This window comes from Lepeophtheirus salmonis, chromosome 9 (genome assembly GCF_016086655.4).
Source record: "Lepeophtheirus salmonis chromosome 9, UVic_Lsal_1.4, whole genome shotgun sequence".
NCBI lineage: Eukaryota > Metazoa > Arthropoda > Copepoda > Siphonostomatoida > Caligidae > Lepeophtheirus > Lepeophtheirus salmonis.
The window spans coordinates 27,692,230-27,713,787 of NC_052139.2; positions in this window are offsets into that span (position 1 = coordinate 27,692,230).

The following is a 21,558-nucleotide window of genomic DNA, read 5'->3' on the forward strand; positions in this document are numbered from 1 at the left end:
CTATTTAATATTTACTTTATATATAGAACATACAGCCCAATTAATTTATAGTCATATATGAGTCAATTATAAGCTTATTATTCAAATAACTGGGATGAGTTAAGATACTTCAAAATTGAACATGTAGTTTAGACCCTGTATTTGATAGATGTATTCAGGGCCGGATAGGACCTAATCTTTCAAATTCTCATTCTTTTATTGCGACAATCAATTTTGTCTACTTGAATTACTGCAATTTGCAACACACCAAAAGATTTAATAAGAACAGTTTGTTGATGGAAATTGACGAATGTTTGAGGAAGAATACAAATATTTAATCGTCTTAATTTTAATTTTTTTTTTTAAATTACGCTAGCATACATGTTGAAGGTACACAGATGTCTTTTAACATCTACATACTGCTCACAGAACAGCTAACTTGTATTCCTAGTAGTATAAGCTTACAAGTTAAAGACATCAACCGTACTACTTATAAGCCTAAAGGGACATTTTGAGGAATAAACAAAATTAAGGTGTCTTATAAATATGTTCATATCTATTATTACAGTAAGTACCTACCTGCCTAACTTTTTACTTAATTTAAAGGATGTACATTACACAACACAATCCCTTTAATAGTAGTAATATTGGTTATAAGTAGATTCCCCGCAGGAAAATTACTATCAATGGTAAATTGCCCGAACAATATATATATTTGGAATATATATTTATGAAAAAAGTCAACTACGATCTAATAATATTTTATTCCAGTATTTAATTCAAAGATTTAAAATAGACTCATTATCTTAGTAAAGAAGTTCCTAATTTAAATAAGAACAAATGCTGAACAAAATACTTTATTTAATTCCTAACCACCGATTGCAATAGTTTTTGCAAAATAGCTCTAAGATATTTTCATTTCCCTAAATTGAATATACATATATATATTAATCATTTAATTATAACTCCTTCTAATGATTGTCTCAAATTATCTAGACTTTAATTTAATATTTTTTTTAAATATATACATTTTGAACTAGTGTAAAAACTGATTTTACATTCTCTTATAGTTATCTTATATAATGAAAATAGTTTCTATGTGTGTGATTGAAATTGTCTCATAAATAAATATGTTCACTTAGTAACAGAAAAAATAAGAACATATGATATTAAATACGAATTAAAAAAGGGAGTTAGGAAAAGGATGAGCAAGTTAGTCCTAGGATCTTTCTTCAATCTTCATTTTCTTTGAAGAAAGAACATGGCAAGTTAGCAATGATAATAGCTATAAATCACAGGGTCAAACATTTGAAAAAATTGCTTCATATTTATCAAAATCAGTATTTCTACATGGTCAATAATTTGTAGCATTTTCAAGAGTGTCAAAAGGGGATGAAAGTTTGATTATGTTTGCATCAAATTGGCAGAAACAACAAAAATATTGCATACAAAGAGGTTTTAGAATAGAAATGTCCTATGATATAGTTTATAGTAAATCGTTTTAGTATAGATTTTTAACATAAATAAGCTATTTTTCATTAGCTATTTTTTGACATAAAAATATGTTTTATTCTTTTGGATTAACTTTCCTCCTGAGGAAATTGCTTTTTGGTGGAAAGAGGGATGTGAGCTGTACTGGGGTGAAAGTACCGCGGCGACTTTTCCTCTCACTTCTTTATAGTTCTTGAACCGACAGTTGCAGTTTATAATCTGCCTTGAAGCTGCCGAGTGTATACTTCACGACCCATTGACCTGGAGCATAGGCAATTCTATAGGGGACTTTCTGAAGTGGCAGGAGTGGTTTTTAACCTGCCTAGAAATCCTATAGTTATCCTACATAAATCCTGTGTGCCTTACTTTTTAATTAATTAAAAAATGGAATTCTCCACACCACTATCCTTGTAGTAGTAGCGGTATTGATTCTAAGACTATTGTCCACAGGAGAATGAGAGTCAATGGTAAATCGCCCGCAATTTTACATTATATGTAGTGGTTTATCTACCAATCAGAGGATCCACTGGTCCATCTAAGGATCCTTTGTTAGTGGTCCCATCTGTAGAAGAACCTATGAACTTAGATAGCCTCCGTCAAAGTATTCATTATAATCCTTTAATACTCTTGAAACCGTGGCGACACGAGTCCCACGAGTTTATACTACATAACCATTGATCTAGAGTATATACAATTCTATTGGAAATTCTTTGAAGTGACCTGTCTTGAGATCACACAGTTATCCTACGTAAATCCTGTGTGTCTGTGGAGCAATTTGGGAAATTAGAAAGGGTTATATTATTGTATCTCATTTACAGATGAGAACAATCCTCCAAACACGAGTACATAGTTATACACTGATGTATATAATATGTCCTCTCGCTATCTAAAAATAAAAGAAACCCAAAATGAACACGGTATTCCAGACATTTGTAAAAATATTGAGCGTAACCATGAGGATTTCTTGAGGAGTTGTAATTGTAAATCCTTGTTGGAGTCAGATTAAATTTGTGGATTGACACCAGAGTAATTCTTGCCAATGTCCTAGTTTATGACCTTCTTTACTTGTCACAGCTGATTGTAACTGATCTATTGGAACGCCCTCCAAAACATCCTTGCTGTTTTTCTCCCTTTATACGTCATGGCTATTTCATAATGTATTCTGTTTGATAAATACACAAAGTAATAAGTTGTTTTATTCGTATGCTCCGTTTCCAAAAGAACAGGAATACAATTTATTGTTGATAAATCGTCATATATATTATACAATATATTTTGGTCCTTTTATTATTTCTAAAAAGAAATTTTGGCAATTTCTTTTTAGAAATAATATAATAGCTATTCTTGTACTCAAATATTACCGAGCAATATTATAATGCAGCATCGAATACAATACTATGTAATTTATTTTAATAATCGTGAAGGCATAATAAGACAGTGATAGTCTGGGAGTATAAACGATATTAATGACAGTTGGTACGACTGACTTATTTGGCTACTGAACTGGACCGTACAGAGACTGAAGCAGAATGGAGAACAGTTTTTAGACCTAAATAAGGGTGTTCCGTACTTTCCTCTCAAACTATCTTGTCGCAGTCCCCTTTATAGGCCTTTCAAAACACTACTAAGAGATAATATGTCTTATTGTCCTTCTCCGTGATTGTATACCAATCTCAATTCGGATTAAAAATAATAAAATGTGTACAACTAGATAAGATCCACACTGTATTTAATAATGTGTCTCTTATTTTTATGTTCATGTCTATTTTGAGAGTAGGTAAAAGCATGCCGGACTTTTTACTTAATTAAAAGGTGAAATTCTCCCCTCCCACTATCCCTTTAATAGCTTTAGTAATACTTTATATGGGTTGTAAATAGAGAGGCAACATTTTCTTTTTATTAAATTATGCCAAAGTAATGTGTTCCCTCCTGAAACATTAAACTTGGAGTAAGTAAGTTAAAGTAGGTATATATGTTAATGTCCATACGCTTCAATATTATAATGTTTGTGGAGTAGACTGTTCCGTTTTCGAGCTTATATTTACTCATGTAAAGTTTAAGGACGTAAATACCATTTTTGGAGTGGACCGAGCCTCTTTAATTTGAAAATAAATAAATAATTGGAATGTTGGGCCGAAATCAGCCATTTTTAAGCCTTTTGTAGAGCCCAAAATATAATGCTATGAGTCAAAAATTGCAGAAGAGTCTCCCAGGGTTTGGGGGCAGTGGGACTGTAGTCCTACTTCCCATGTAACAACACAGACTTATGGATATGTTGCCTTGCATTCCCTAATAAATATTAGCACTTAACCCCTTGGACCAAACCAAGTAAAGGTCGTGTTCCGAAGCCTTAGGGACGGATGGTTTTTGAAACTGTGGAATTGTAAATAGTTTTTTTGTCTTGGATTGGCTTTAAAGGCTTTTTGGGCAGATTGTGGAGTTAATTTAGTTGGTCGACCAGTTTGAGGGTTGTCTTCAATGTTATCTTTAATAATTCCCGGACATCTTTTTAGAGTGGTAGGTGTTTTTTCAATTTTTTTTTTAAATGAGATTTTGGGGATGAAATTGGAAATGGGGCGTAGTCTTCCCAACAAAAATGCAGACTAATGAATCTTTTGCCTTGAATTCCCTAAAAAATATTTTTAGCAACTCCCCTCAGACCCGTGACTACGGGGGATTGGGGGGGTTATCGTTACTTGTAAAATGATCTTCTTGTATAAAAAAGAAATGACTGTCGAAAATTTCAGTTTCCAGTTTTTTGGACCAGACTATTTAAAAGTAGTTTCGATAATCTCAGGGACTCCCCATCCCCAGTTTTTATGACTCTGGACACGACGGACTTGGCAATAGCATTTTTCATGGCCAGCTCAGTCATTTTCATTCTTGTATTGGCCGTATGAACCTCTTGGGCAGCTTCTGTAATTATATCAGTCGAAAATTTGTTGAGTGTTTACCTTGTTGCTTGCGGGTCTACAGCATCCCTAATGACAACACAGACTGAGTTGAGTTCCCTAAAAAATATTTTCACCTATTCCCCCTCCCAATCAAGCCCTTGCCTATTGGGAGGGGGTATCGTTGCTAATATAAAATAATCTTGTCTTGTGTAAAAGAAAAAACTTTCAATATTTTTTTATTATTATTATTTGGTCTAATTTTGACTCTTTCAAAAAAAAAAATCTAAATTTTTTTCCAAAAAGGTACTTGTCAAATTCAGCATTTATAAAAAATAAAGTATTTTACCAAAATTGTCAAAAAAGACTGTCTCTCCCGAAAAAAGCGCGTACCTATGCCTCCATTGGTTTTAATTTTCTAATAAATATATTGTCCCAGCTCCCATAGGCCCGAAATTAAGGTTACTCTTTACCTGTATATTATTGACTTGTGTAAAAAAAAAAATAATAATAATATCTGTCAAAAATGTGTACCATTTTTTTTTAAATCGGGAAACTACAAATCGTTGAGTATATCCTAGAACCCGGCCGAAACAAAAAGCATAAAAATCGCTCATTTTAACCGAACAAATCGTTTTTTTTTTTTGGGGGGTTGCGGGTCCAAGGGACCTCTAACATTGTTAAAGTAAGTTTATTTCCAGCATAAAAAGTCCTAGTGGAGGGGGGGGGGGAAATATCAACCCAAAAACGAGACAGTATAACGTGTAGGTAAGCTTATATTTTATGAATCCAAAGGGAGTTGTTTCCTTCAATTTGAAGAAGCCATCTCACTCCTTTCAAACCAGAGTGTATCTATATTTACATAAATGTATGCATATTGTACTTTATGAGAAAGAAGGGTGGAGGAGGAGGGAGGGGGAACCATTAGCCAATTATTCATTCCATATCGTGAAGGGGAAATTTTGATGAGTTGTCGCATAGAAATAACTCAAGGCGTTTTGTAACTTCAAAATGGTTCGTTAATTAGCATATGCTAGCGGGACTTTTGTTAAATTAAATTATAATTCACATAAGAATTAATCAACCTAGTTTGTAAAATATTTGTAGATGTGAACGATCCATTCTTTTTATTATATAATGTATTCAGACTGCTAATTAGTAGTTGAATTGATTAATGTTTACATATGTACAGGGTGTTGGGTTGAAAAAGTATAATACATGTATGAAATCCGTCTTGAGAAGTTTTGTGAAGCTACAACTAAATTATCAACCTACATAGGATTAAAATAATTGATGTGTGTGTCTGATCTTCGCCCCGATTGGAAAAGCAACGATAAAAACTTTAACAGAAACACACTGTAGATATATATATATATACATTTTATCGATATTTGACAATTTTAATTTAATTGTCAAGTGTTTGACTCTTCAGTCTATAAACGTAGTCATGAATATTCCAAATCAATCTATCAAAGGTAAATTCTGTTGGCAATATCCGACCCCAAATAAAATCCTCATTTTTATGAAGGCTACAAGGAAATTGGAGAAGACAAAAAGATTATGTTAGGACAATAAATTAATTATCTACGTTAGTAATAAAAATAATTGAGTTACATCACATGTAAAAAGGGATATCTTGCAGGCTGCATCATTTTATCTCCTCAAGCTAATGGTCACATTTCGTAACTTTATTACAATGATTTTGGCACACCTAAACGATTAAACAGTGTACAAAAAAAAAAAGAAAAACAATAATCGAATTTACCTATGAGCGCATAGTCCAAAACTGATCTCCGTTTTTCTCTCAGTCATCTGAATTCTGCAATATGTGAAATAATAGAAATTTGGCAAAATTATCGTTCAGAGTTATTTTTTAACCTTAAAACAATCCCCAAATCAAAAGTACGATTGTAAAAGTTGCTTTTTATTGATTCTGTATCTTGTTTTGAACTCCATATATTTCTATTTTTAGGCTGAAAAATGAAATTATCTTTGCGACTCCTATATCTTATTCATAAAACATCGTATTGAAGAATATATTATAGTAAAATATTACATGGATAATTTTATAAAAGATCTATTTAAAAAGTATGCATCTTGAAGGATTTGTTTATCAAATATGATGATCATCTTGACCAGTCCCTAATACACCCCCATACAAAATGGGATCACCACAAAATGGAACCTTGGATGCCTTGGAAATGTAAATTTTCTTCTGAGTAATACATTTTCCACTCGTTTTTTCATAGCTCAAGTAGACGGGGACGTTTTATTGGGGTAACGGATGGGATTTGATTGTTTGGAGTAAGGATTCATTTTTGACACTCGATTAAACGAGGAGGAGTGTGTTGTAGTCTCTGAGGAAATGGCAAAAATGATTATTATCAATGGTGTAAAATGATACTAGGGTGTGATTTATGATGTATTCACCCTTTGTAGGAGACACACATTAGACTGAAATACGAGTGTTAATTCAAGGGATCTCAACTAGATCAGAAGTTATATGGCGCACGTTTTCTCTTCACTTGAAAAAATAATTAAGTGATGGATCTGAGTTAGAACTATTGAGTTCGAGTCAGTGTCGTCGGAATGTATTTGCAAGTGGGGATCGAATTATATCAGGGGCATGCATATGTAGGATTTGAGTGGAGGGTATGGAGGCCTTTTTGACAATTACAGCAGTATATTTTTGCTATTTATATAAATACCAAATTTGACAAATAAGTTCTTTTTTTTTTAAAATTAAAATGATTTTTTTTTCTAATTAGTGTTGGATTGGTCATAAACAAAGAATATATGTAAAGGACTAGATGAGTAATAAGGGCAGTACTGATGAATTGCAACTTTCTTTTGTAGAGTGTTAAACAGCTGAAATGCATAGAGTGCGACAGGGAAATTTTCCGGGATCAAGAAGCAAAATCAAAAGCTTAATAACTTTTGATTGGAAAAGTATATTGAAAAATGTTATTGAAAAAAAAAACTTTGAGTAATCGTTTTTGACTAGAATTATTGTTATTATTATTTTTTTTATTTAAATTAAAAAAAAAAAAATCAATATAAAACATAGACATCTAAAGTTATTTTAAAAAGCATCAAAGATGTCAAGGATCCAAAGGATGGGGTAATAATCCCCTTTATAAACTAAAATATAAAGTTTGTCCGGTTTAAAAGTCCATTGTTTTAATGTATCTTGCAATTTTTTTGTTTAAACCTGCAGGAAGAGTGGCCTTTTTTGTTCTACGAGCGTAGATAATCGTGAGTGTCTTCGCAATTATTGTTTCGACTTAAAAGTCATTTTCTCTGCTCAATTTAAGAGCATTGAGCTAGTCTGACGCCTTTGGAGTTATGTTAAACCTGTCGGTAATTATATTCTCCACAATCAATAATAGAAATCGCCCGATCACAAAAATAAAATAGGTGGCACAAAAATTATTCCACTTCTTTACAGAAAAAAAAACATCCACGTTCCGTTTTAGTTGATTTACTGGTGTATATGTAGGATATCACCAGCCTCTACCAAAACTGCTTCTGTGATCAAGTTGTAATGTGTATTATTCTTGTATTGATTGCCTCTTCTCCCATATTAAGTTTCTTCCAATGTTCTGTCATCAACATGCTTGGTTGTGATTTTATTTTTATTATGGTCATGATTTTATCTTACTATTTTCCTCTCAATTGAACTAATTCCTATAAAGAAGAGGATTGGCGGCCTTGTTGTTGGAAGTTAGCGGCACGAGTCGTGGAATGAAGAATCCCGTTTGCGATATTTCCAGAAAATCTTTTCAGCTCGCCTGTTGAAGTTAGGGCATGCTCTTTATAGTACCGATCGACAGTTCTAAGGCGTGGGTTAAAGTTGATGGGTTCATCAGGACCTCAGGCAATGAGAGTACCAACGACGGAACTTTCCCAAGAAACTACCATTATATAATAGTAATTACCCAAGGTCTTTATTATTTTAAAAGCTTTTTTCGGTCCAGAAAATATTATGTCTGAGAATTTATTTCCAATTGTTCTTTCGAACGTGTATTTGATTCTTTTTGACCAAATGTTTTCGCTTATCGTGAGTCTTTTGAATCAGCCAAGGGTTAGATTTTTCCAAAATACTTCTGTATCGACTGCACCCAAGCCCCAGCTATTGAGTGAGGGAATACGGTGGTCGTGAAAGATATACAATGGCAAGAACTATTTGCAAGCATCATTAATATAGTCTCCGGCCTCCACACGAGATTGAAACTTGGCACAAGTTACCACAATATAATCGGTGGACATATTGGCCAATTGTTTCTTCATGCTGGCCAACAGCTCTTGCACATTTTCGTGTGTACCTTGCTCTCTAAGACGCTTGAATTCGGTGGGATTGAGATCAGAACTGGAAGAGGACCAAAAGGTCTTCCTATCAGAGGCCACGACTCCCAAGGACATTGTCTGGGCTGGATGTTTTCTCCTGAAGGTGCCTTGGATTTTTGTAAATACATACAGATGTTTACAAATAAAAATTTCTACAAAAATTAATATTCAAAATTTTATATTTCAAAAAAATTTCTAAAAAATTTAATTTTTTTTTGGAATAAATATGGATTTTTGAAAAAATTGTAATATTAGAAATTTAATTATTCAAATATTTTTTATGCATAAAATTTAATTTATCAAATTTTTTTCCAAAAAATTTAATGTTTGAAATTTAATTTATCTAATTCCTTTCAAAAAAATGTAATCTTTAACGAACACGTAATAGCTTAAGTCTAATTTTTCAGAGTTTTTTCCATAAAATTTAATTTTTCAACTTTTTTTCTCAAAAATTTAATATTTGAAATTTAGTTTTCTTATTTATGTACAAAAAATTTTATTTAAAAAAATATATAATATTTGAAATTTAATTTATTTTTCCATAAAATTTAATTTTTCTAATTTTTTTCCAAAAATTTTGATTTAAAAAAAAAAATGCAGAAACCAAGCCCTCACCAAAATATAATCCTACGCACATTCTGAATTATGACAATGTGTTATTAATCATTATCTAATAAACTAAGTACAAATATTCAATTCTCCCCCACTATAATTTTTTTTTTTTTAAAACACGTTCAAATAATCATATTAAATTGACATACTTAAAATAAATATAGACAAACTATGATAAAATTACAAAGAAATACGTGCATTTGGAACATAAATACAATATATAATTACACTCATATGAGGTAAAAATGTTATATCATTCTGGAGAAAAGGGGTGTATAAGCTTCCATTTGCTTTTGTATATTGTTTCATGACGTGTATAGTTCTGATATCAAATTATAATTATTATAATATGCCAAACTATTGTTTGGTCGATAATAATTTTTCGCCACATTTCCATGGATCAGAGGGATTCAAAATATGTACAATCTACGAATATTTTCTACATATTGTGACATAATTTATTGGGCGTGGTGGTAGTCATTCTTTTTAAAAAAGTGAGAAATCATTTGATTATACATTGACAGTTAAAAAAATTTATAGACTCATTGCACGAATTGGTCCTTGGTATTAGAGTTTGAGTGACACCATTTTGAAAAGCATGAACCTTTGAAGGTCCATTGTGTTATCTCTTGAGTGGGTGGATAGAATGAGAGTCTTGCAATTAACCTTGGACAGAGCTCAAATTTGGAAGATTCAGCGACTAAAATGGATCACACTATCAATTGTTCTCTTCTCCACTTTGAGAGTAAAGCTAATTTATACTGGGCACACGGGAGGGGGGGGGCCATTAACACAATATACCCTATACAAGGGTTAGGCAACCTTTGAGCCATGGAGTGGTAACTTCCCCATTTCTAATCAATGAGTGTGCCTCTATCAACAATAACGGTAAAAACACACAAACTACAGGATTATATTCTAGTTTGCAGATGCCAGAGAATATGCCTCCACGTGCCAGGAGTGGCATGCGTGCCAAAGGTTGTCCACCCCTACCCTATACCATAATAATTAAGGATTGAAAGTGTCGGAAATTAAAAAAAGATAAATTAAGAGACTCTAATTAAACTCAATAAAAAGATTCAAGGGCTTGGACAAGTGAGCAAAGACTTAAATCAACATATACTTGGACATGCGTTATAATGACTTTTTCCTACCTCTAATTATCATTGCATGCGTGACAGAACAGCCAATTTATGTATTTCATTTTGATATCCTTGACTCAATAAATAATTTTTATTATGATAGTTTTTCCGACTCCTCATCACAATGAAGAAATAATTGTTATTTAGTCCACATATACAAAATATCCCACTAAAGGTAGATTAATAATTTAAATAATAAAAAAAAATTATGAAAAAAACAGAGTTTTCTCCAGTAATTTAAAAAGCATAAAGATATAAAAGTTATTAAAAAATGTGGTAGAAGTCCCCTTCATAATTTAAAAAAAATGGGTAATAGAATAAAAGTCTATTGAGTCTACGATTGTTGTGTTTAGACCTGCAGAAAGAGGAGTCATTTTTGCATAAATTATCCTGAGAGTCTTTGCTATTATTGCCTCCACTTTGAAGTCATTTACTCAGCTAATTGTAAGAGTAATGAGCCAAAATGACGCCTTCATACTTATGCCAAACCCATTGGTAATCATCCCCCTCCACTCAATTACAGAATTAAATTAGTGGAACGAAGATTCTATTAATATTAATGGTAAATTTTAAATAAAGGCAGTGACAAATGTTGATATCAAGAGAACATTACGATACATTACTAATACTTACGTGAAATTAATTATTACAATTGTAAGGACGTTAACAGAATGTTTGGTGGTAGGGTTGTTATTTATCGTAATAGGCGGTAAAATGCTTGTGAGTAGATGGTTCCGGGGGTGGATGGCTCGGGAAGTGAAATGCTAGTGACTAAAAGGACGGAGATGTACTCTTTCGCCAGTAAAAGGCAGGGTCTAGGAGCCCTAGCGCCATTCAAATGGTTTAATTAGCTAGTGGTTTATAAATCGTGTTTTCACTGACGTCATAAATTTCATCGTAAGACACCAGCCGGGGATATTAATTGATATGTTTACTACATAAAAATGACAAATTTATTAAACATCTTTAATAAACTTCATCAAATGGACTTAATAATAAAAAATAGACTTAATATATCCATGAATGTCTTTGATATATAGTTACGTTAAATGTCTAGATTTGTAAAATTATTATTATTTTTTTTGATTTATTAGGGACGAGAAAAGTATGATAATTAGAGAAAAATATCAGAGATAGGAACAGATTTTTGATAGACAGCAAGGTTGAAAAACAAACACTCTTATAAAACTTGTCTGTGTTGGCCTCAAAACGGTACAAATCAATAATAATGACGTCACAAAAAATACTGCTCAAAGACTATTTTCATGTGACTTCATAAATTGCATCATAATTGAAGGAAACCCCATTTTGGGAGCTAAAAGTTTGTGTTTTTAAACATAAAGGAACAAATTTCCAATATATCTTGATTAATTCCATTAAATAGTTTTATGCAGGCTTGTGAATAGAACGCAGAAGGAAATATATCATTATTAATATTTTTTTTTTTTTTGAACGTAGAGTGCTAAAAATTATATTTGAGCGTTTTGTTCCAATAATACTTCAATAAGTCAAAGATTATATTTTTTGTCTTCTTTATTAAATATAATTTAAAGGGCTGATAAAGCAAAAACTTATTTTGTGGCCGTGGGTCAGAGGGAATCTGTTGCTTGTTGACTCTGGGACGGGGCTCATACTTTCGGCATAGCCCCAGATACCATAGTCGAGAGGATTCATGTCGGCCTAGGAGGGAGGCCAGAAACTGGTACTCCTTGCCCCCGATTTTCATACATTTTGTTAACCAATACGGGCATCCTCTTCCTGTCTGATACCACGATTACCAACCTCATTGTGGTGGTTGACCAGGAAAACCTTATTAAGCGCGTAGGCGAGGTACTGGTTGTTCTTGGAGTTACTCGACTAGTCCACGTTCTAGTTTTTCTCGTATTGTTACTTTGCTGGGCGTAATTCAAATATGTTATACTTTGCCATTGGAACGCTAATATTCACTGGATTAATGTATTAGCAAATGATGAAACCTAGTTCTCAAATGAGCCTTGCCTGATACTATCAAAGTGGAAGTCTTGATTTGCTCTCGTACAGTGTATACCGTACTAAATTTTGATTAGAATACGGAACAGAAATAATGACTGAATGCTGAACATAGAAATTTAAAAAAAATGAATGTAACGTTTTCAAGCCTGGTTTTATGTATTTATAAAAAAAAGACTTAATACTTGCATTTAATACTATTTAATTCCTATGATAAACAGTGATATTAGAATTAAAAGAAAGTTATACTTGCTAAAAATCCTTTAATATTTTGATCAATTAGAGACGAGAAAAGTGAGATAATAACAGAAAGATTAATAATTATTTCCATTGTAATAATTAGTTAAATATCTACACTCTATGGAAATAAGATTGTATGAATAGTTTATTTGTAATACATTTTAGGCTATGATATAAATTACAACAAAATAATTATAGATATATATACATATTTTTGATAAAGAGTAAGGTTCAAGATCTTTTCATTGCATGTCCCATATTGGCTGCCAATAGTTCATTACTTTCCTTAATATTCATGAAAATAGGGGTTTCATTCATATATCAAACTTGGTTGTTTAGGTCCCAAAAATGGCCTGCATCAACAGTACTGACGTCGCATAAAAACACTCTATAGAGTACATGAAGGAACAAATTTTTGAAATATTTTAAAACCTAATCCCCTTATTATAAATAAATAGCCTTTTATAAAGCATCATTCCTGCATATACTCAATAGAATATAATATTATTAGTATGAGTTTGTACTACTAGAAAAGGATTGAATGGATTTGTGATCAGAGTCAAGATCTCCAAAGATTAAATAGTCTTTGTTCGTGAGTGATGATGACTCAACAATTGTTTATAACTAGCTACTGTTTCTAAAATGATAAATAGGTTAAGTTGTCAAGAGAGATATTGGATTGTTGAAATGAGTAATGAACTTTATTATAGTGAGTTTTTAATATCTATGACGTATATAATACTTTGTAAATATTTTGAGACTTCATTAATGTATAATGTGGCCCATCAACACAATACCACGATAGGGGGATTTTTCTTCAAAAATAATAATAATTGATACATTTGAGTCATGTAATGGCTTAGGCAAATATCTGGGATGATAATAGATATCCTAGACTTTTATTTATATTTTACAGCCTTTATTTGATCAATGAGAATTATTTTTGTCCCGATGTGGCCTTTTTCAAATAAAATATATCCATTTATAATTACCTTTGCGACAAAGGTGAACAGAGTGTTTTTGCTTTGTTGGTCACCAAGATTACGGGAAAAGTTACGTATCGATTAGATCAAACTTGATACAAAGGTTATATAGAAACAAAGTAAGAGGCCATTAAATTTTGAGATGTCAAGGTAAAAGTACCATAAAACGTTAACAATACATAATGGAACATAGCTTTGAAATACATTGAGTTACATTTGATTTTAGGCGTAGGGTTTGCACTCTACCGAGTGCCCATTCTAATTATTTTATGGCCATGATCCATTTTGGATACTTTAAGTGCAATTTACGTCACACCTAAAGCGTTAATAAGTAGGGTTTATTTGTAAATATCGACGATAATTTGTATAAGAATACAAACGAAGTTAATCCAGGGTCAATTTTGAAAAAAATCTAGCTTCTAGCTTTCTTTTATGTTGACCGGCTACATATTCCTTTGTCAATTTAAAAAAATAATTAGTGATGTACCACAAGGTAACTTTTGCTACTCGAGTATTTTCGAGTTACTAAAAAAAAACACTAGAGGAATTATGAACTTGTTACTTCCTTGCACAATATTAAACTTGTCTGTCAAAAAATCGAATTTTTTGTAGAATGATTGAAAATTTGTCATAAAAAAAAATCCCTTCTCTAATTTTTATTAATAAAGCATAGTTTCTCTGTCTGTACGAATATATGAAAGAAAGTCAGGGGATGCACGTTGTATAGAGCTCTCTTATGTATATCATATTAAAAAAATTGATATAATAATTAACAATGTAATCCTACTAATTAACTATTAATATATATCAGGAAGCACTTAATATAGTGCTTCCTGATGTGTACCATATAAATATTTTTTATTTTGATTCCGGTGTACCCTATATCTGGCTCTCACCTTCTCTAGGCACACAACTCTAGAGATATGGGGCACTTGAATTGAGTGTCTTGTTCATAACAGCTGGGAGGGGGTGTTAAGATGCTGATATAAAGAGGAGAATCGTTTACATTTAGAATAGCATTAGTACAGACAAAATATAATAATTATATGTGAATTCATATATGTTTGTTTTATATTGCATTTTTAAATCATTTTACCCCAAAGATAGATGACAATTCTTCTTCTTTGAGAGGGGATGTTAACACCTGCATCACCTATTCAAAAAAAAAAAAGAGCGTGCCCAACAACCGTGTTTCCTTTTCCAATTTTAAAAGGTATTCTGGTTCAATACGAACTACCCAACTCTAAGTATTAGAACCATAAACACTATTCATATTTTATGCCGCCTAGCTTGATTTTTCCCCTAGTTCTAAGAAAAACTGTAAAGTGTGGCGTATTTTCTTTGAGCGGATGACCATCTTTCCCGCGCATTTAAGAAATAATAACATGAACAATAAAATTTTGTTAGTATGTATACAACGCGAAATACACATTACTTGAGCCATCTTTTGGAAAAATACCTGACTTTTTTTTACCCCATCTGATATAGTCAATATCTTTCAATTTGCTAAGTACCTACCTAAATGAACTCACTTTCCTTTTTGCACGTTTTTATTTTTAATTTAATGTTTTGACATGTATTAACCTTCTTTTTTTTTTTTTTGTAATAATAATAGACCCTTATTAGTAATTTTAACATTAGATCATATCTCTGTTTTTTCCATCCTCCCCAGTTAAGTTACTTTAGCATGAATTTATATCCTAATTAGTTAGATCTTTGAGTAATTTTGAAACAAAAGAAGAAAAAAAAAAGCATTCACGATTTCCTTTCCAAAAACTAACTGATGCAAGTATATTTTGTGCAGTAAAGGATCGAATTACACTACATTTGATCAGCCCACAATGTTTCTAATTCTTAATGACATGCAATCCATAGGTATTTACTCATGTTAAAGTGATTATTGATTACATGACTCTAAAATAGAGCATTTTCATTTGACGTCGAGATTGTTGATGTTGGCTTTTGGGGCCTAAACAACCAATATTTATTGCAATGGAAACCCTTTTTTGTATGAATATTAACGGGAAATAGTGAACTATTGGATGTCAAAATGGAACAAACACATAATAGGACTTTTACACTCGATCAAAAATATATTCCTCGAATCCCTAGTTTTTAAACAATATATATCAGACATTTTAAAATGTATTAAAATATGTGATTACATCGTTATGCAATCTTATTTCCATATTGTAGACAATAACTCAACTTTTAAATGGAAGAAATAAGATTTTTTTCATCGAATATGTAATAACGATGAAAGTGACATTCACTAATCCTGACCCTTAACATACAATATCATCACAACACTCAAACACTAAATAAAATAACGCTCAAAATATATACACGTGTGAGAAATAGCGTCATTTTCTGAGCTCACTTACTCACCTGTTACACCAATGAGAGATACGACAGAAGCGAGTTTAGTGGGAGCCGCTGCTATACACATTTCTACCTCAACAGTGGTGTCAATTTTACAGAAACAAGACTTAGACTACCTCATATATTGATAGTATTTCTTATTAAAACGGTCTGTAACAGGTTAGGATTCAAAATCTGTTTGAAAATTCGGAAAAATAGGTTAAGATGGTAAATTGGGTAATTTCGAAGGAGTGGCCCTTCTGTCCGACCAGTCATTCCCAACTTGGCAACATTGCCACTCTCCATCAATGGAGAATTATCCACAGGTTAAGATCCACTGCCCTAACGGGACACTCTTCATAAATCCAGTCAAGTTTTGACTGGATAGAGGGCGCCAATGTGGCTATTCTTGTACATCAAACAGTCCCTATTATTTTAATTTTCAGAGCCTGAAGATAAAATGAATTTACTGTCTTCGCATATATATATTGGAGACCTTGAGAACTGGACAATCTTTCTTTGGACATTTACTTTAGGAAATATGGGGTTAATATGTTACTTTTTTGGGGGAGGATGATGTTTAATAAAATGGTGGTATTAATGGATTGGTGTAGGAAGAGTTCTTGTACGTCTTAGGAATTAAATGAATGGATTGGATGATCCATGAATACTAATCGTGGGGGTAGGATTTTAATTTGATAAGGGAGGAAAATTTTATGCATGTTAATCGTTGTTGAGTTGTGAAGAATTTCATTTTGCTTTTTCTTCAAGGATGTTAATAACTTAGGTAAATGAGTATTTTATTTTATTTGCTCATAGAAGGGTGTATGTTATATTGTTATATGATATACGTTTGTATTAGTGTTGAGTCAGGTCCGAAAATCCTAGACCGTTCTAAGACCGTATTATTTTTTGGAAACAAAAATAATACTGTCCTTTAATTAAAAAAGTTGGGGTACAACAAAAAAATTATTCATCATAAATTTGGTTTAGCAACATATTGAGAAGATTATTACGTACCTACCTGTTGATGATTTAGTGTTACTGATTATTTGATATCTTTGAAAATTTGTTGGTTTGTCTTCTAAGCATGCGTAACTGTGAGAGTATTGGAGTACACAATACCTGTTTAAGAGTACTTGTGAAGAACAAAACTTTTCTTTTTTCATCAACCCCTGGAGGATACCAATTTTGGTTTTAGTTCTTTGGTTTCTGAATCGTTTTTCTGGAATAAATTAGGAACTTTAACATTCGATTCAAATAGACAAACATAAGTTATGAATAATTTTATTTATTTGATTTTTTAAATTATTTGACCACCACCACCACTTTGTGTCCAAATACGTCCCCACCCCATGTATCCGTGGAACGGACCGACTCATAGCAGTAGGTAATACATATATCAAAACAAAACTAAATAAACACAGCAACGATTCGAATAGTAGAATTAGTGATAACTTATCTTAGTACATTTTGAAGTCAGCTGTTGATGTATCTTATTCTTTACCTCTAATCAGTCTTCTTAATCATGATTGGTTAGATTCAAATTAGCTTTTATTAAGCTGTAAACAGTTTTAGACGACTATTTAATTATAATTGCATAGTTGAATGAATTGGACACTAGCAAATGATTATGGGCCTTTTTCTGTGGTTTTTTTCGGAGGAGATGTTGTGAAATACAATAAGGTCCGTTGTTATTATAGCAATAATTCTAATAATAGCTAATATTTATGTTCTAATAGATATAAAATTGGTTTATTCATTGTTACTGAATCAGTAATCTGTAAATTTATAACATTAATCCGGATGTTATTTTGTTTTGATCCAAACTTTGGGTAAAATGTTCATCAAATTGGCTACAAGTTTCCTTCTAATTTTTGTCTCTGGATACGGATCATTTTATAGCCGGAGATTAGAGTCTGGACTGACAAAATATTGCTCCAAATTGCGGTAGAAAAAATAATTTTGAGACCGAACGTGGAAAAATATTTATCTTGGACTGAGTCTAAACACCAATACCTGCCTCCCCCCATGTATGTGTTATTTGAGTAATGGCAATTAACCCAAAGCCCTATTGTGTTAATTACCCATCCTTGAATATTTATGATTACAATGTGATGATGTCGAAAGGGAAAATAAGAAGGAGGAGTTGGTTACTAAGGTACATACATGTTCAATGTACAGGTCTCATATTAATAAACAACAAACAAGCAGGAAGAAGAATGGAAAATCTTGAGTTATGAGTCATGAATGCCTGGTTGATGCTTCTTGCTATTTGTGGTCCGATAAACTTTCTTACGCAAAATACGTATATATATATATATATTAATCAGATTTAAAAGATACCAAAATAATAAGAAATAATACTACAAAACTTGTTCCAATTAAGCAATTTCCTTGTCACGTTTTTTCTTGAAGCACATAGGAATAAGTGTACATATATGTACCTTCAAAATAGTGTTGCATTCGAGTCAAAATGTTCAAGTTTGTTCCAGAGATAGGATAACCGGATTCGAAATACTCGAGAAGGGTATAAGTAAGCCTGTAAGAGAGTCGTTTGAAAAGTCCGGACATAGTTATGGGGTGATGTTTAGTTAGTAGATTCTCTTGGAATAACACACACCAACTTTGAGCCAGGTTTGTCAATTTATTTCTGTTTAGCATTCGTTTGAGTCGAGGAAGTAGAGTGATATTCAAAAAATTTACGATTTTTTCCCCCCTGTGTTAATCAAACGTTACCTTGTGAAAGACAAGACGCCTCATGAGACTAAAAGGAAGCTTGATAAACATATAAACTTGATGGACATGACAAAGCTATCTGCAAAATGGGTGTCCCTTTGCTCACACTTGACCAAAAACGAAGTCCTGTAAAGATACATCACTACACTCCTGAAACAAAACAACTATCTAAACAACGGGTTATCATGGGGGAATCTGCACCAAGGAACTCCAATCCACTTCCTGGATTCAAATGAATGCCGAACAGAAAGATTGCAAGATAGATAATAGGTAACGACGTGTCTAATGATCTAACACTAATAAAATTGAGTTATTCATTGTTTCAGAATTAGTTTATCAGTAAAAATGTACAATTTTATTTTATAAAGGCCCAAACTTAAGGTGCTTAATATGCTCATAAAATGAAAAAACAAATATGAGTCTAATTTGGCTTTGCGACTGGATCCGAAATTTTGGGTAATTTGTTGTATGTTAAAAGACTATATTGAGCAATATTTCGGATTGTCATTTCTGCAAAGTCCAAATAGTTGAGGTCAGGGCAGGAGGAGGTCCCCATAAAGGCAGGCCAGAAGTTTTGGTTTTTCATGGTTGTATGGGAGTGTAATGGACTTCTTGATGTCGTAGGCAGCCCAGATGGAGATGACAACAGAACTTGCAAGTTTTTCGGGACTGACCTCAATGCCAAAGTGACCAGATACGCATTACCTTTTTTGTCTTTGCAAAAAAAGTGGGTTATATACATTTGTTTATAAAACATATTGGTCATCTTGAAGACCATTGATGTACTTTTGTTGATCCGTGAAACGATGATCAGTTCTCAACGCAGTAGACTACAAAACTCCAGTACCCTCTCCGCACCTCCATTCTAAAAAAATCTTTCAATCTCTAACCTTCCATCTACACCCCCGTCATAAATGTATGACCCATAAGTGACTTCGGGAAGCATTTGGGTCTTCAAACTTTAAAACCTTTTCCATTATTTAAGAACAACTTCCGTCTCTGCAATTAAATAATAGTCATGATGTACAGAGCGGGTATCCAAAATTTGTATGACGAAAAACTTGATTAGTATAGAATCAAAAAAAGACAACTCCAAGCTGTGATATGTTTAAATACTATGTTTTTTATTCAATGTGGCCTTCTTTACAGGCAATAGCAGCCTACACACGCCGGTGAAAAGACTGACAGTACTAACCATGCTGTTATGATGGCAGCTCGGAGCGAAACCAAAATTGGATAAAGGTTGCGGCATACCCTATACGCACAACCATCTCAAACCGTAAAGTCACGATGGTTCAGGTCAGAGATCCTATGGAGGCTGGCCAGAAGTCGGCTATATTATTTCTTAAGAAGTTTTGGTTCTTTTGTCTCTATAGGGTTATAATTTTGTCTGTATTGGATTTTAATGTAATTATTGATGCTCTAGACAGTCCGGATGGTGATGCCTCTTCACCCCTTTTTTGTAACTAACACTGTTCAGATAGCACGCACCTTGCCTTTTTTGTTACTGCTTTGACATTCATAAAAGATTTGAAGTGAACACTCATAGCAAGCTGAAAGCATAAACTTGTTTGGGCTGTATAAAATCCGCTTTATTCAATCATTACCAATTTTAGAGTTAGATTGTCTTCGAGCATTTGATAAAATATCAACCATTTTTTTATCAGATAGGAGCAACGTTTGTAGTTTTTACTATTCTTTTTTAGTAGACGTAAAACTAGAAATTTCGAATGTTTTGATTATTTGAATTCGATAAAAGTTGAATGTTCTAATTTATGTTTAATCCAAGTTCGAGTTATTTTTCATCGAGTTTTCTTCTTGAACGTATTACTAATACGTAGACCACATCGTAAATACATATACTCCACTCTCTAATGGAATTAGCCTAAAGGTTTTGTCTATAGTATCTACTATTTTTAACTACTGTAATAAGGATCTGTGGTCTTTTGTAGGGCATTTAATACGAATCGTTTTTGTTACTTTTTTTTCAACTTAAGGTTATTTTTATAAAAATATTTCTTTTTCTTCAATGACAAGTATTTTAATCACGTTTTGTACAAACTCAATGCTGCGTAGTTCAGTTATTAACACTACGCAAAAGATATCTTCTTTTTTTTTTTTTTTTTTTGTAGATACGTTACATTAAATACTCAAAACAAATACAGCAAACTGAGTCAAAAGGAGACTCCAACGTCTTGGATATCTTTCTGATAAAAGTGTTGTTATAGGCACGAGCACACTCTTTGGAAACCCCTTCACTAGTCAAAAGGAAAAATGTTTGCCCCATAAGATGGTAATCTCTTCATTATTCACCAATAATTCTTTGAAAGAGAGGAAAAATTGAATGTCCAAAAGAAAGTCGTGTGGTAAAAATAACTGTGAAGCTCTTGGAGGTTTTGTTTCAAACATAGATCTCCATGTCTGGTTGGCTCGTGATTGGGTTGCAAACTCTCTGAAAAATAAATAAAGTGCACCTAATTGGAAGAGTGGAGCTGAATTAAATTAGTGACATATTTATATAAGAATATCTTTATTCAGGATCTAGGGCTCTTAACCTCTTGGCAACTACCCCCAATTATTTTTCCCCTGAGCTAGTATCCTTGTTCCTTAGTCACCTATGATTTCCCTCCCCTAGACGTCTATACCCCAGCATTTGACCCCTTATTACAATAAATAGCAAACATACAACCAAACATTCAATCATTGAGGAACCATAGAATCGTAATTATTCATTTAACTTAATGTCGTAGGTATTAATAATGCATCCGACTTCCTTGGACGTCA